The sequence below is a fragment of the Oncorhynchus masou genome, chromosome 18, assembly GCF_036934945.1.
Source record: "Oncorhynchus masou masou isolate Uvic2021 chromosome 18, UVic_Omas_1.1, whole genome shotgun sequence".
Lineage (NCBI taxonomy): Eukaryota > Metazoa > Chordata > Actinopteri > Salmoniformes > Salmonidae > Oncorhynchus > Oncorhynchus masou.
The window spans coordinates 79,177,133-79,194,727 of record NC_088229.1 but is presented as its reverse complement, the minus strand read 5'-3'; the positions used below and the strand labels follow the sequence as shown (position 1 = coordinate 79,194,727).

General features: G+C 42.3%; 1 long non-coding RNA gene across 1 annotated transcript in view; it reads right to left on the bottom strand.

Annotated features, from left to right (window-relative positions):
- Positions 1-730: 730 nt before the first annotated feature.
- LOC135503797 (uncharacterized) overlaps positions 731-17,595 on the bottom strand; it is a 30,451-nt gene continuing 13,586 nt past the window's right edge. The window contains exon 3 of the long non-coding RNA XR_010450007.1: positions 731-818. This is a non-coding gene — a long non-coding RNA (uncharacterized LOC135503797). The remainder of the gene's footprint in view (positions 819-17,595) is intronic.

Here is a 17,595-nt window from a genome sequence, read left to right as displayed (position 1 = left end):
CGTCAGGAAGTCCAGTACCCAGTTGCACAGGGCGGGGTCGAAACCCAGGGTCTCGAGCTTGATGACGAGCTTGGAGGGTACCATGGTGTTAAATGCCGAGCTGTCGTCGATGAACAGCATTCTCACAAAGAACCAGCCCAACTAATACAACCAACTCAAAACAGGTGTAATCAATAAACACATAAGGAGGCGGAGAAAAGAATCAGTGGCAGTTGGTAGGCCGGCGACGACGACCGCCGAGCGCCACCCGAACGGGAAGGGTCGCCACCTTCAGTCGGAGTCGTGACATCAGCCAATAGATATTGTCACACCTGGTCCCGCTCCTCCCTGGCGCTCAAAGGCGCCAGACTCCCCAGCATTACGCACTTCTACCACCATCAGTACGCACACCTGCCTTCCCCCGTCATGCGCATCGGCGATTATTGGACTCACCTGGACTCAATCACCTGTGTCATGATGTTTGTTCTATATTAAATGTTCTACTCCCTGTACCTGCTTCTCTTCTCCAGCGTCGGTCCTTACTGAATCCTGAAGCCATCATATGAAGCTTTGGCTTTCTGGTTGGTGGTGACGTCGAGTCGCCGATGGAACCGGGGGTGCCTAAGCCGTTGGCTCAGAAGGCGCTCATCCCACATCAGGCCTCAGCCGGATTGTCCGTTTTTTACACACAGCTCGTCAGGCTACTATGCCTCAGCCGGATCATCGGGCTCCCACGCCTCTGCTGGTTCGTTGGGATTTTACTCCCAGCCGGCTTTGTCCAGCACCCGTGCCTCGGCTGGCCCATCAGGCTCGCCCAGGTGGAATGCCGAGTGGCGCCCCTAGAGGGAGAGGGGTACTGTTATGCATGCGCCCACTCCCCTCCCTGGCGCTCGAAGGCGCCAGGCTCCCTAGCATTACGCACTGCTGCCACCATCAGTAATCACACCTGCCTTCCCCCGTCATGGGCATCAGCGATTACTGGACTCACCTGGACTCAGTCACCTGTGTCATTACCTTCCCTATAGCTGTCCATGCTTCAGGATTAATGTTAGTTTATCTTTGCATACCCGGTTCTGACGCTGTCTCTGTCCAGTACCTGATTCTCTTCTCCAGCGTCAGTCCTTACTGATATGGGAGGTTATCGAAATTGGATTTGTTTTCAAGGGAAATATGTGTCTCTAATATGGTCTTGGATTAGGAAGCGCAGCTCCGTTTCCACCTCATGTTGTGGGCAGTGTGCACATAGTCTGTCTTCTCTTGAGATCCAGGTCAGCCTACGGCGACCTCACTCAATAGCAAGGCTATGCTCACTGAGTCTGTACATAGTCAAAGCTTTCCTTAAATTTGGGTCAGTCACAGTGGTCAGGTATTCTGCCACTGTGTACTCTCTGTTTAGGGCCAAATAGCATTCCAGTTTAATCTGTTTTTTGTTCAGTCTTTCCATGTGTCACGTAATTATCTTTTTGTTTTCTAATGATTTGGTTGGGTCTAATTGTGCTGCTGTCCTGGGGCTCTGTGGGGTGTGTTTGTGAACAGAGCACAGCACCAGCTTGCTTAGGGGACTCTTCTCCAGGTAAATCTCTCTGTAGGTGAAGGCTTTGTTATGGAAGGTTTGGGAATCGCTTCCTTTTAGGTGGTTGTAGAATTTCCTTTCTCTTAATTTTGTATTTTATGTTGTACATGGATGTTGTTTAGTCTCCATTTGGTGTTTGTCCCATTTTGTGAATTCTTGGTTGATTTAAAAAAAAAATGTACCTTTATTTTACAAGGCAAGTCAGTTAAGAACAAATTCTTATTTTCAATGACGGCCTAGGAATAGTGGGTTAACTGCCTGTTGAGGGGCAGAACGACAGCTTTTGTACCTTGTCAGCTCAGGGATTTGAACATACAACCTTTCGGTTACTAGTCCAACACTCTAACCACTAAGCTACACAGCCCAGACCTCACAACCATGAAGGGTAATGGGTTATATAACTGATTCAAGTATTTTCAGCCAGGTTCTAATTGGGATGTCGAATTTTATGTTCCTTTTAATGGCATAGAAGGCCCTTCTTGCCTTGTCTCTCAGAACGTTCACAGCTTTGTGGAAGTTCGCTGTGGTGCTGATGTTAAGGCCGAGGTAGGTCTAGTTTTTGTGTGCTCTACGGCGTCAGCTTCTAGATGGAATTTTGTATTTATTTTTTACTTTATTTATTATTACTGGACTTTGTTTGGACCGTCTTATTTTAAGTATCCAAGAGGTACTGGGATAATCCTTGGAGCCGGTGGCTTCTGCATTTGGGTGGAGGAGGCTGTGAAACTCTCCTTTTGGGCTCAAGGGTTTTCACACATCTCACTTCACACTTCAGTGCTAATTGAAGTTGCAGCCAGGTCTGTTCTGTCCTAGCAGCTTGGTAGCGTTATTTGCTTTACTTTGTACAACAAAATTACCTAGCGTTTACTGTCTTTTACTTTGTGGCTTCAGTAGTAACTTCAGACTGAACTCACTCAGTTTTGGGTCGGATGGTATTTCCAGGTTTTGTTTTGTTAGAAGTGTTTTCTTGACAGTCCTTGGGAGTAATAATCCATTCATGTCATTTTGTCGAACATCAAGGTTTTAGGTAAGGAATTTAGATTTTTTAAAGGATTTTAAAACGTTTCTCATAAGGTCCTGCAATAGTCTGAGGGTGTTACCCTCTTTTCACAGTAGCATTGTATTTGATACCAACAGACTCCTAATCTTACTGACTGAAGAAATACAGTAGAAATTAATTAGGTTATCGGGATCTTCTGACTAAACAGACCGACTCATCATGACCGCTCAGGACAACAGGAGCGACTACATTTGACAGCATTTTGGGTACGTTGCTAGAGTTCTACATGACCAACAAATCAGCATGACAGAGGCAGACGATTTTCCTTCCTCGTTCTGTGAACTCACAGACCTCTGTGGGTTGCCTTGGATACAGTCATGTGACTGACAGAGACATTCATAGATAAAACAGAGTTTTAAAGTAAACATGCTCTATAAGGAACCATATTTTTAATGAGATTTATTGGGATGCTAGAGAAGGCCAAGTACTGCCCATAGAGAAAGCACAGACCTGTATACTCATAAGCCCATAACTGTATACCTTATAGAAAGCCCATCACTGCATAAAAATAAGGAACGCTCAGTACTGTATATCCATAGTGAAAGCCCAGCACTTACCAACGAGAAAGCCTAGTGCTGTATATCCATATAGAAAGCCCAGAACTGTATAACCATATAAGAAAGCCCAGCACTGCCAATATAGGCAGCCCAAAATGTATACCCATAGAGAAAGCCCAGTAATGTATATCCATAGAGAAAGCCCAGTAGTGTATATCCATACAGAATGCACAGTACTATAAAATAGAGAAAGCCCAGTATTGTATATCCATAGAGAAAGCCCATTAGTGTATAAACCTAGAGAAAGCCCAGTATTGCCCGTAGAGAAAGCCCAGCACTATATACAAAAAAAGAAAGTGCAGTGCTGTACATCCAAAGACAAAGCTCAATACTGTACACCCATAGAGAAAGTCCAGTACTGTATACCCATAGAGAAAGCCCAGTACTGTATATCCATAGAGAAAGCCCAGTAGTGTATGAACCAAGAGAAAGCCCAGTATTGCCTGTAGAGAAAGCCCAGCACTGTCTACAAATACAGAAAGCTCAATAGTGTACACCCATAGAGCAAGCCCAGTATTGTATACCCATAGAAAAAGCCCAGTATTGTACACCCATAGAAAAAGCCCATACTGTAAACCCATAAACCATGTGGAGTACTGTATATCCATGGAGAAAGCCCAGTACTGTGTACCCAAAGAGACAGCCAAATACTCTGTACACATAGATAATATCTAGTGCTGTATACTCATAGAGAAAGCCTAATACTACCCATAGAGAAAGCCCAGTATTGTATACCCATAGAAAAAGCCCAGTATTGCATACCCATAGAAAAAGCCCATACTGTAAACCCATAAACCATGTGGAGTACTGTATATCCATGGAGAAAGCCCAGTACTGTGTACCCAAAGAGGCAGCCAAATACTCTGTACACATAGATAATATCTAGTGCTGTATACTCATAGAGAAAGCCCAGTACTGTATACCCATAGAGAAATCCCAGCATTGCCCATAGAGAAAACACAGTACTGTATACCATAGAGAAAGCCTAATACTACCCATAGAGAAAGCCCAGTACTGCCCATAGAGAAATCCCAGTACTGTATACCATAGAGAAAGCCTAATACTACCCATAGTGAAAGCCCAGTACTGTATACCCATAGAGAAATCCCAGTACTGCCCATAGAGAAAACCCAGTACCGTATACTATAGAGAAAGCCTAATACTACCCATAGCGAAAGCCCAGTACTGTATACCCATAGAGAAAGCCTAATACTACCCATAGAGAAAACCCAGTACCATATACCATAGAGAAAGCCTAATAGTACCCATAGAGAAAGCCCAAGACTGTATAGCATAGAGAAAGCCTAATACTACCCATAGAGAAAGCCCAGTACTGTATACCCATGGAGAAATCCCAGAACTACCCATAGAGAAAATCCGGTACTGTATACCTATAGAAAAAGCCCTTTACTGCCTATAGAGAAACCCCAGTACAGTATATCTACAGAGAAATCTCAGTAATGTATATCCACTGAAAAAGCCCAGAACTGCCCATAGAGAAAGCCTAGAACTCCTCACAGAGAAAGCCGAGTACTGCCCACAGAGAAAGCTCAGTAACAGCCATAGAGAAAGCCCAGTACTGAAAATCTACAAAGTAAGCCCAGTACTGCCAATAGAGAATGCCCAGCACTGTTTATACATAGAAAAAGCCCAGTACTGCCCACAGCAAAAGCCCAGTACTGCCCATAGAGAAAGTATGTGTACTGTTTACCCATAGGGAAAGCCCAGAACTACTCACGAGAAAGCCCAGTACTGCCCATAGAGAAAGCCCAGTACTGTATACCCATAGAGAAAGCCCAGTACTCCTCGTAGAGAAAGTTCAATACTGTATGATCTGTTATCTCGGTCAGTTCTCCCAGTCTACTAGTTTTGTCTGAGTCCTGAGCACAGAGTCGTGTTAGTTCATATAGATCTGTTGGTCTTTCCCAGGTACTGAGGGTTAGTTCTTATAGATATGTTTATATTTCCCAGGTACTGAGGGTTAGTTCATATAGATCTGTTTATATTTCCCAGGTACTGAGGGTTAGTTCATATAGATCTGTTTATATTTCCCAGGTACTGAGGGTTAGTTCATATAGATCTGTTTATATTTCCCAGGTACTGAGGGTTAGTTCATATAGATCTGTTTATATTTCCCAGGTACTGAGGGTTAGTTCATATAGATCTGTTTATATTTCCCAGGTACTGAGGGTTAGTTCATATAGATCTGTTTATATTTCCCAGGTACTGAGGGTTAGTTCATATAGATCTGTTTATATTTCCCAGGTACTGTGGGTTAGTTCATATAGATCTGTTGGTCTTTCCCAGGTACTGAGGGTTAGTTCATATAGATCTGTTTATATTTCCCAGGTACTGAGGGTTAGTTCATATAGATCTGTTTATATTTCCCAGGTACTGAGGGTTAGTTCATATATATCTGTTGGTCTTTCCCAGGTACTGAGGGTTAGTTCATATAGATCTGTTTATATTTCCCAGGTACTGAGGGTTAGTTCATATAGATCTGTTGGTCTTTCCCAGGTACTGAGGGTTAGTTCATATAGATCTGTTTATATTTCCCAGGTACTGAGGGTTAGTTCATATAGATCTGTTTATATTTCCCAGGTACTGAGGGTTAGTTCATATAGATCTGTTTATATTTCCCAGGTACTGAGGGTTAGTTCATATAGATCTGTTTATATTTCCCAGGTACTGAGGGTTAGTTCATATAGATCTGTTTATATTTCCCAGGTACTGAGGGTTAGTTCATATAGATCTGTTTATATTTCCCAGGTACTGAGGGTTAGTTCATATAGATCTGTTTATATTTCCCAGGTACTGAGGGTTAGTTCATATAGATCTGTTTATATTTCCCAGGTACTGTGGGTTAGTTCATATAGATCTGTTGGTCTTTCCCAGGTACTGAGGGTTAGTTCATATAGATCTGTTTATATTTCCCAGGTACTGAGGGTTAGTTCATATAGATCTGTTTATATTTCTCAGGTACTGAGGGTTAGTTCATATATATCTGTTGGTCTTTCCCAGGTACTGAGGGTTAGTTCATATAGATCTGTTTATATTTCCCAGGTACTGAGGGTTAGTTCTTATATATCTGTTTATATTTCCCAGGTACTGAGGGTTAGTTCATATAGATCTGTTTATATTTCCCAGGTACTGAGGGTTAGTTCATATAGATCTGTTTATATTTCCCAGGTACTGAGGGTTAGTTCTTATATATCTGTTTATATTTCCCAGGTACTGAGGGTTAGTTCATATAGATCTGTTTATATTTCCCAGGTACTGAGGGTTAGTTCATATAGATCTGTTTATATTTCCCAGGTACTGAGGGTTAGTTCATATAGATCTGTTTATATTTCCCAGGTACTGAGGGTTAGTTCATATAGATCTGTTTATATTTCCCAGGTACTGAGGGTTAGTTCATATAGATCTGTTTATATTTCCCAGGTACTGAGGGTTAGTTCATATAGATCTGTTTATATTTCCCAGGTACTGAGGGTTAGTTCATATAGATCTGTTTATATTTCCCAGGTACTGAGGGTTAGTTCATATAGATCTGTTTATATTTCCCAGGTACTGAGGGTTAGTTCATATAGATCTGTTTATATTTCCCAGGTACTGAGGGTTAGTTCATATAGATCTGTTTATATTTCCCAGGTACTGAGGGTTAGTTCATATAGATCTGTTTATATTTCCCAGGTACTGTGGGTTAGTTCATATAGATCTGTTTATATTTCCCAGGTACTGAGGGTTAGTTCATATAGATCTGTTTATATTTCCCAGGTACTGAGGGTTAGTTCATATAGATCTGTTTATATTTCCCAGGTACTGAGGGTTAGTTCATATAGAGCTCCCCAGGGGGACAGGCGGGGAGCTGCCGTTTCCTGCTGGGTGTCCTCCATCCCACATGTTGGTCTTTCCCCATTGATTCAGCACACGCATAGTTCAGGGTAATTTTGTTGGCTGTGAGTGGAAGTGTGGTCTCCTGGGGTCTAAAGCATGGGCAGGAAGTAGACTGGAGGACCCATCTATAAACACCATGAGCTCTGTGACTCTGACACGACCCTGAGGTCACCCTGCAGGATGATGGGAGAGGGAAACTACTCCAAGTTTGCATCCAAAATGGCACCCTATTCCTTATTTAGTGAACAACTTTTGACCAACGCCCGTAGAGCACTACATAGGGTATAGGGTATTTGAGACAAAGGCCAACTGACCCACTGTGTGAAGCGGAGGCCAGTCTTTCTGTTCCTTCTGGCTCCTCCACTCGGGAACAGACTTCCCATCCATGGAGAGGATTGTTCATTACTGTTTATCAGTAAAACACAGCTACTGAAAACTAGTTTATTTCTTAGACTGAATAAACTATTCCAGGAGGGAATCTACACAGAGATCGTGGTCCATTATTCTTATAAAAGGTAATTCATTTTAGCATCCAGAAAAAAAGCTGTCTATGTCATTATGAAAAGGACTAAATAAAGGGGGATAAACTCTGAGAAAAACTGATGTTGCTTTGTTGTTGACTATGTTTTCTAAAATGCACAACAAGCACAAACCACATAATACAAAACAGATTAAAGATAACAATAATAAGCAAAAGATGAACAATATGAAAAACATCCTGACAGTGGTGTTAATACCACGGAGACAACTCTGTCCTCTATATTAATACCATGGTACTAGGAGACCCTGACAGACAACTCTGTCCTCTATATTAATACCATGGTACTAGGAGATCCTGACAGACCACTCTGTCCTCTATATTAATACCATGGTACTAGGAGACCCTGACAGACAACTCTGTCCTCTATATTAATACCATGGTACTAGGTGATCCTGACAGACCACTCTGTCCTCTATATTAATACCATGGTACTAGGAGACCCTGACAGAGGAGACAACTCTGTCCTCTATATTAATACCATGGTACTAGGAGACCCTGACAGAGGAGACAACTCTGTCCTCTATATTAATACCATGGTACTAGGAGATCCTGACAGACAACTCTGTCCTCTATATTAATACCATGGTACTGGTAGATCCTGACAGACAACTCTGTCCTCTATATTAATACCATGGTACTAGGAGATCCTGACAGACAACTCTGTGCTCTATATTAATACCATGGTACTAGGAGACCCTGACAGACAACTCTGTCCTCTATATTAATACCATGGTACTAGGAGATCCTGACAGACAACTCTGTGCTCTATATTAATACCATGGTACTAGGAGACCCTGACAGACAACTCTGTCCTCTATATTAATACCATGGTACTGGTAGATCCTGACAGAGGAGACAACTCTGTCCTCTATATTAATACCATGGTACTAGGAGATCCTGACAGAGGAGACAACTCTGTCCTCTATATTAATACCATGGTACTGGTAGATCCTGACAGAGGAGACAACTCTGTCCTCTATATTAATACCATGGTACTAGGAGATCCTGACAGACAACTCTGTCCTCTATATTAATACCATGGTACTAGGAGATCCTGACAGAGGAGACAACTCTGTCCTCTATATTAATACCATGGTACTAGGAGACCCTGACAGACAACTCTGTCCTCTATATTAATACCATGGTACTAGGAGACCCTGACAGAGGAGACAACTCTGTCCTCTATATTAATACCATGGTACTGGTAGATCCTGACAGACAACTCTGTCCTCTATATTAATACCATGGTACTAGGAGATCCTGACAGAGGAGACAACTCTGTCCTCTATATTAATACCATGGTACTGGTAGATCCTGACAGACAACTCTGTCCTCTATATTAATACCATGGTACTAGGAGATCCTGCCAGAGGAGACAACTCTGTCCTCTATATTAATACCATGGTACTAGGAGATCCTGCCAGAGGAGACAACTCTGTCCTCTATATTAATACCATGGTACTAGGTGATCCTGACAGACAACTCTGTCCTCTATATTAATACCATGGTACTAGGAGATCCTGCCAGAGGAGACAACTCTGTCCTCTATATTAATACCATGGTACTGGTAGATCCTGACAGACAACTCTGTCCTCTATATTAATACCATGGTACTAGGAGACCCTGACAGACAACTCTGTCCTCTATATTAATACCATGGTACTAGGAGATCCTGACAGAGGAGACAACTCTGTCCTCTATATTAATACCATGGTACTGGTAGATCCTGACAGACAACTCTGTCCTCTATATTAATACCATGGTACTAGGAGATCCTGCCAGAGGAGACAACTCTGTCCTCTATATTAATACCATGGTACTAGGAGATCCTGACAGACAACTCTGTGCTCTATATTAATACCATGGTACTAGGAGATCCTGACAGACAACTCTGTCCTCTATATTAATACCATGGTACTAGGAGATCCTGACAGACAACTCTGTCCTCTATATTAATACCATGGTACTAGGTGATCCTGACAGACAACTCTGTCCTCTATATTAATACCATGGTACTAGGAGATCCTGACAGACAACTCTGTCCTCTATATTAATACCATGGTACTAGGAGACCCTGACAGACAACTCTGTCCTCTATATTAATACCATGGTACTAGGAGACCCTGACAGACAACTCTGTCCTCTATATTAATACCATGGTACTGGTAGATCCTGACAGAGGAGACAACTCTGTCCTCTATATTAATACCATGGTACTAGGAGATCCTGACAGAGGAGACAACTCTGTCCTCTATATTAATACCATGGTACTGGTAGATCCTGACAGAGGAGACAACTCTGTCCTCTATATTAATACCATGGTACTGGTAGATCCTGACAGACAACTCTGTCCTCTATATTAATACCATGGTACTAGGAGATCCTGCCAGAGGAGACAACTCTGTCCTCTATATTAATACCATGGTACTAGGAGATCCTGACAGACAACTCTGTCCTCTATATTAATACCATGGTACTAGGAGACCCTGACAGACAACTCTGTCCTCTATATTAATACCATGGTACTGGTAGATCCTGACAGAGGAGACAACTCTGTCCTCTATATTAATACCATGGTACTGGTAGATCCTGACAGACAACTCTGTCCTCTATATTAATTCCATGGTACTAGGAGATCCTGACAGAGGAGACAACTCTGTCCTCTATATTAATACCATGGTACTAGGTGATCCTGACAGACAACTCTGTCCTCTATATTAATACCATGGTACTGGTAGATCCTGAAAGAGGAGACAACTCTGTCCTCTATATTAATACCATGGTACTAGGAGATCCTGACAGACAACTCTGTCCTCTATATTAATACCATGGCACTGGTAGATCCTGACAGAGGAGACAACTCTGTCCTCTATATTAATACCATGGTACTAGGAGATCCTGACAGACAACTCTGTCCTCTATATTAATACCATGGTACTGGTAGATCCTGACAGAGGAGACAACTCTGTCCTCTATATTTATACCATGGTACTAGGAGATCCTGACAGAGGAGACAACTCTGTCCTCTATATTAATACCATGGTACTAGGAGATCCTGACAGACAACTCTGTCCTCTATATTAATACCATGGTACTAGGAGATCCTGACAGAGGAGACAACTCTGTCCTCTATATTAATACCATGGTACTAGGAGATCCTGACAGACAACTCTGTCCTCTATATTAATACCATGGTACTAGGAGACCCTGACAGACAACTCTGTCCTCTATATTAATACCATGGTACTGGTAGATCCTGACAGAGGAAACAACTCTGTCCTCTATATTAATACCATGGTACTGGTAGATCCTGACAGAGGAGACAACTCTGTCCTCTATATTGATACCATGGTACTAGGAGATCCTGACAGACAACTCTGTCCTCTATATTGATACCATGGTACTGGTAGATCCTGACAGAGGAGACAACTCTGTCCTCTATATTAATACCATGGTACTGGGAGATCCTGACAGAGGAGACAACTCTGTCCTCTATATTGATACCATGGTACTGGTAGATCCTGACAGAGGAGACAACTCTGTCCTCTATTTTAATACCATGGTACTGGTAGATCCTGACAGAGGAGACAACTCTGTCCTCTATATTAATACCATGGTACTGGGAGATCCTGACAGAGGAGACAACTCTGTCCTCTATATTAATACCATGGTACTGGTAGATCCTGACAGACAACTCTGTCCTCTATATTAATACCATGGTACTAGGAGATCCTGACAGAGGAGACAACTCTGTCCTCTATATTAATACCATGGTACTGGTAGATCCTGACAGAGGAGACAACTCTGTCCTCTATATTAATACCATGGTACTAGGAGATCCTGACAAACAACTCTGTCCTCTATATTAATACCATGGCACTGGTAGATCCTGACAGAGGAGACAACTCTGTCCTCTATATTAATACCATGGTACTAGGAGATCCTGACAGACAACTCTGTCCTCTATATTAATACCATGGTACTAGGAGATCCTGACAGAGGAGACAACTCTGTCCTCTATATTAATACCATAGTACAGGTAGATCCTGACAGAGGAGACAACTCTGTCCTCTATATTAATACCATAGTACAGGTAGATCCTGACAGAGGAGACAACTCTGTCCTCTATATTAATACCATAGTACAGGTAGATCCTGACAGAGGAGACAACTCTGTCCTCTATATTAATACCATGGTACTGGTAGATCCTGACAGAGGAGACAACTCTGTCCTCTATATTAATACCATGGTACTTGTAGATCCTGACAGAGGAGACAACTCTGTCCTCTATATTAATACCATGGTACTAGGAGATCCTGACAGACAACTCTGTCCTCTATATTAATACCATGGTACTGGTAGATCCTGACAGAGGAAACAACTCTGTCCTCTATATTAATACCATGGTACTGGTAGATCCTGACAGAGGAGACAACTCTGTCCTCTATATTGATACCATGGTACTAGGAGATCCTGACAGACAACTCTGTCCTCTATATTGATACCATGGTACTGGTAGATCCTGACAGAGGAGACAACTCTGTCCTCTATATTAATACCATGGTACTGGGAGATCCTGACAGAGGAGACAACTCTGTCCTCTATATTGATACCATGGTACTGGTAGATCCTGACAGAGGAGACAACTCTGTCCTCTATTTTAATACCATGGTACTGGTAGATCCTGACAGAGGAGACAACTCTGTCCTCTATATTAATACCATGGTACTGGGAGATCCTGACAGAGGAGACAACTCTGTCCTCTATATTAATACCATGGTACTGGTAGATCCTGACAGACAACTCTGTCCTCTATATTAATACCATGGTACTAGGAGATCCTGACAGAGGAGACAACTCTGTCCTCTATATTAATACCATGGTACTGGTAGATCCTGACAGAGGAGACAACTCTGTCCTCTATATTAATACCATGGTACTAGGAGATCCTGACAAACAACTCTGTCCTCTATATTAATACCATGGCACTGGTAGATCCTGACAGAGGAGACAACTCTGTCCTCTATATTAATACCATGGTACTAGGAGATCCTGACAGACAACTCTGTCCTCTATATTAATACCATGGTACTAGGAGATCCTGACAGAGGAGACAACTCTGTCCTCTATATTAATACCATAGTACAGGTAGATCCTGACAGAGGAGACAACTCTGTCCTCTATATTAATACCATAGTACAGGTAGATCCTGACAGAGGAGACAACTCTGTCCTCTATATTAATACCATAGTACAGGTAGATCCTGACAGAGGAGACAACTCTGTCCTCTATATTAATACCATGGTACTGGTAGATCCTGACAGAGGAGACAACTCTGTCCTCTATATTAATACCATGGTACTTGTAGATCCTGACAGAGGAGACAACTCTGTCCTCTATATTAATACCATGGTACTAGGAGATCCTGACAGACAACTCTGTCCTCTATATTAATACCATGGTACTAGGAGATCCTGACAGACAACTCTGTCCTCTATATTAATACCATGGTACTAGGAGACCCTGACAGACAACTCTGTCCTCTATATTAATACCATGGTACTGGTAGATCCTGACAGAGGAGACAACTCTGTCCTCTATATTAATACCATGGTACTAGGTGATCCTGACAGAGGAGACAACTCTGTCCTCTATATTAATACCATGGTACTAGGTGATCCTGACAGACAACTCTGTCCTCTATATTAATACCATGGTACTAGGAGATCCTGCCAGAGGAGACAACTCTGTCCTCTATATTAATACCATGGTACTAGGTGATCCTGACAGAGGAGACAACTCTGTCCTCTATATTAATACCATGGTACTAGGAGATCCTGACAGAGGAGACAACTCTGTCCTCTATATTAATACCATGGTACTAGGTGATCCTGACAGACAACTCTGTCCTCTATATTAATACCATGGTACTAGGAGATCCTGACAGAGGAGACAACTCTGTCCTCTATATTAATACCATGGTACTAGGTGATCCTGACAGACAACTCTGTCCTCTATATTAATACCATGGTACTAGGAGATCCTGACAGACAACTCTGTCCTCTATATTAATACCATGGTACTAGGAGATCCTGACAGACAACTCTGTCCTCTATATTAATACCATGGTACTAGGAGATCCTGACAGAGGAGACAACTCTGTCCTCTATATTAATACCATGGTACTGGTAGATCCTGACAGACAACTCTGTCCTCTATATTAATACCATGGTACTGGTAGATCCTGACAGACAACTCTGTCCTCTATATTAATACCATGGTACTAGGAGATCCTGACAGAGGAGACAACTCTGTCCTCTATATTAATACCATGGTACTAGGTGATCCTGACAGACAACTCTGTCCTCTATATTAATACCATGGTACTAGGTGATCCTGACAGACAACTCTGTCCTCTATATTAATACCATGGTACTAGGAGATCCTGACAGACAACTCTGTCCTCTATATTAATACCATGGTACTAGGAGATCCTGACAGAGGAGACAACTCTGTCCTCTATATTAATACCATGGTACTAGGAGATCCTGACAGACAACTCTGTCCTCTATATTAATACCATGGTACTAGGAGATCCTGACAGACAACTCTGTCCTCTATATTAATACCATGGTACTAGGAGATCCTGACAGAGGAGACAACTCTGTCCTCTATATTAATACCATGGTACTAGGTGATCCTGACAGACAACTCTGTCCTCTATATTAATACCATGGTACTAGGAGATCCTGACAGACAACTCTGTCCTCTATATTAATACCATGGTACTAGGAGATCCTGACAGACAACTCTGTCCTCTATATTAATACCATGGTACTAGGAGATCCTGACAGACAACTCTGTCCTCTATATTAATACCATGGTACTAGGAGATCCTGACAGACAACTCTGTCCTCTATATTAATACCATGGTACTGGTAGATCCTGACAGAGGAGACAACTCTGTCCTCTATATTAATACCATGGTACTAGGAGATCCTGACAGACAACTCTGTCCTCTATATTAATACCATGGTACTGGTAGATCCTGACAGAGGAGACAACTCTGTCCTCTATATTAATACCATGGTACTGGTAGATCCTGACAGACAACTCTGTCCTCTATTTTAATACCATGGTACTAGGAGATCCTGACAGAAGAGACAACTCTGTCCTCTATATTAATACCATGGTACTGGTAGATCCTGACAGACAACTCTGTCCTCTATATTAATACCATGGTACTAGGAGATCCTGACAGACAACTCTGTCCTCTATATTAATACCATGGTACTGGTAGATCCTGACAGAGGAGACAACTCTGTCCTCTATATTAATACCATGGTACTAGGAGATCCTGACAGACAACTCTGTCCTCTATATTAATACCATGGTACTAGGTGATCCTGACAGAGGAGACAACTCTGTCCTCTATATTAATACCATGGTACTAGGAGATCCTGACAGACAACTCTGTCCTCTATATTAATACCATGGTACTAGGAGATCCTGACAGACAACTCTGTCCTCTATATTAATACCATGGTACTAGGTGATCCTGACAGACCACTCTGTCCTCTATATTAATACCATGGTACTAGGAGACCCTGACAGACAACTCTGTCCTCTATATTAATACCATGGTACTAGGAGATCCTGACAGAGGAGACAACTCTGTCCTCTATATTAATACCATGGTACTAGGAGACCCTGACAGACAACTCTGTCCTCTATATTAATACCATGGTACTAGGAGATCCTGACAGAGGAGACAACTCTGTCCTCTATATTAATACCATGGTACTGGTAGATCCTGACAGACAACTCTGTCCTCTATATTAATACCATGGTACTGGTAGATCCTGACAGACAACTCTGTCCTCTATATTAATACCATGGTACTAGGAGATCCTGACAGAGGAGACAACTCTGTCCTCTATATTAATACCATGGTACTAGGTGATCCTGACAGACAACTCTGTCCTCTATATTAATACCATGGTACTAGGTGATCCTGACAGACAACTCTGTCCTCTATATTAATACCATGGTACTAGGAGATCCTGACAGACAACTCTGTCCTCTATATTAATACCATGGTACTAGGTGATCCTGACAGACAACTCTGTCCTCTATATTAATACCATGGTACTAGGAGATCCTGACAGACAACTCTGTCCTCTATATTAATACCATGGTACTGGAGATCCTGACAGAGGAGACAACTCTGTCCTCTATATTAATACCATGGTACTAGGAGATCCTGACAGACAACTCTGTCCTCTATATTAATACCATGGTACTAGGAGATCCTGACAGAGGAGACAACTCTGTCCTCTATATTAATACCATGGTACTGGTAGATCCTGACAGAGGAGACAACTCTGTCCTCTATATTAATACCATGGTACTAGGAGATCCTGACAGAGGAGACAACTCTGTCCTCTATATTAATACCATGGTACTAGGAGATCCTGACAGAGGAGACAACTCTGTCCTCTATATTAATACCATGGTACTGGTAGATCCTGACAGACAACTCTGTCCTCTATATTAATACCATGGTACTAGGTGATCCTGACAGAGGAGACAACTCTGTCCTCTATATTAATACCATGGTACTGGTAGATCCTGACAGAGGAGACAACTCTGTCCTCTATATTAATACCATGGTACTAGGAGATCCTGACAGACAACTCTGTCCTCTATATTAATACCATGGTACTGGTAGATCCTGACAGAGGAGACAACTCTGTCCTCTATATTAATACCATGGTACTGGTAGATCCTGACAGAGGAGACAACTCTGTCCTCTATATTAATACCATGGTACTAGGAGATCCTGACAGACAACTCTGTCCTCTATATTAATACCATGGTACTAGGAGACCCTGACAGACAACTCTGTCCTCTATATTAATACCATGGTACTAGGTGATCCTGACAGACAACTCTGTCCTCTATATTAATACCATGGTACTAGGAGATCCTGACAGACAACTCTGTCCTCTATATTAATACCATGGTACTGGTAGATCCTGACAGAGGAGATAACTCTGTCCTCTATATTAATACCATGGTACTAGGAGATCCTGACAGACAACTCTGTCCTCTATATTAATACCATGGTACTGGTAGATCCTGACAGACAACTCTGTCCTCTATATTAATACCATGGTACTGGAGATCCTGACAGAGGAGACAACTCTGTCCTCTATATTAATACCATGGTACTAGGAGACCCTGACAGACAACTCTGTCCTCTATATTAATACCATGGTACTAGGAGATCCTGACAGAGGAGACAACTCTGTCCTCTATATTAATACCATGGTACTGGTAGATCCTGACAGACAACTCTGTCCTCTATATTAATACCATGGTACTAGGAGATCCTGACAGAGGAGACAACTCTGTCCTCTATATTAATACCATGGTACTCCCCATTTCTCTACATGACAGTGTGTAGATGTGTTCTACTGTAAGATCATCATGTTAACCACACACTATGCAACATCCTCTATGCTGGTCCCTGTGCCAATCTCCAGTTCACCAGAGTGCCTTATCAGGGCCACTGTAACACCCTGCTGGCACAAGCAGAGAGCTAAGACTGTCTTTATGGCAGAGACACACAGCCAGTCCTGCCTTCCCATTTCATCATCCTGAATTCATCCTTATTATAATATTTACCAGACCCCACTACAAAGAGAGAAGGTCTGCGGCTACGGCTACCTGCATTACAGGTAGAAGTACAAAATCCTCTGAGGTGAGACAGGTGTCATATTACTGAGATGAGAAGTCATGTGAGGTGAGACGTGTGATGTGAGAGAGGTGTCAAATTACTGAGATGAGAAATCATCTGAGGTGGGACAGGTGTGGGGTGAGACAGCTGTGAGGTGAGACAGGTGTTATATTACTGAGATGAGAAATCATGTGAGGTGAGACAGGTGTCATATTACTGAGATGAGAAATCATGTGAGGTGAGACA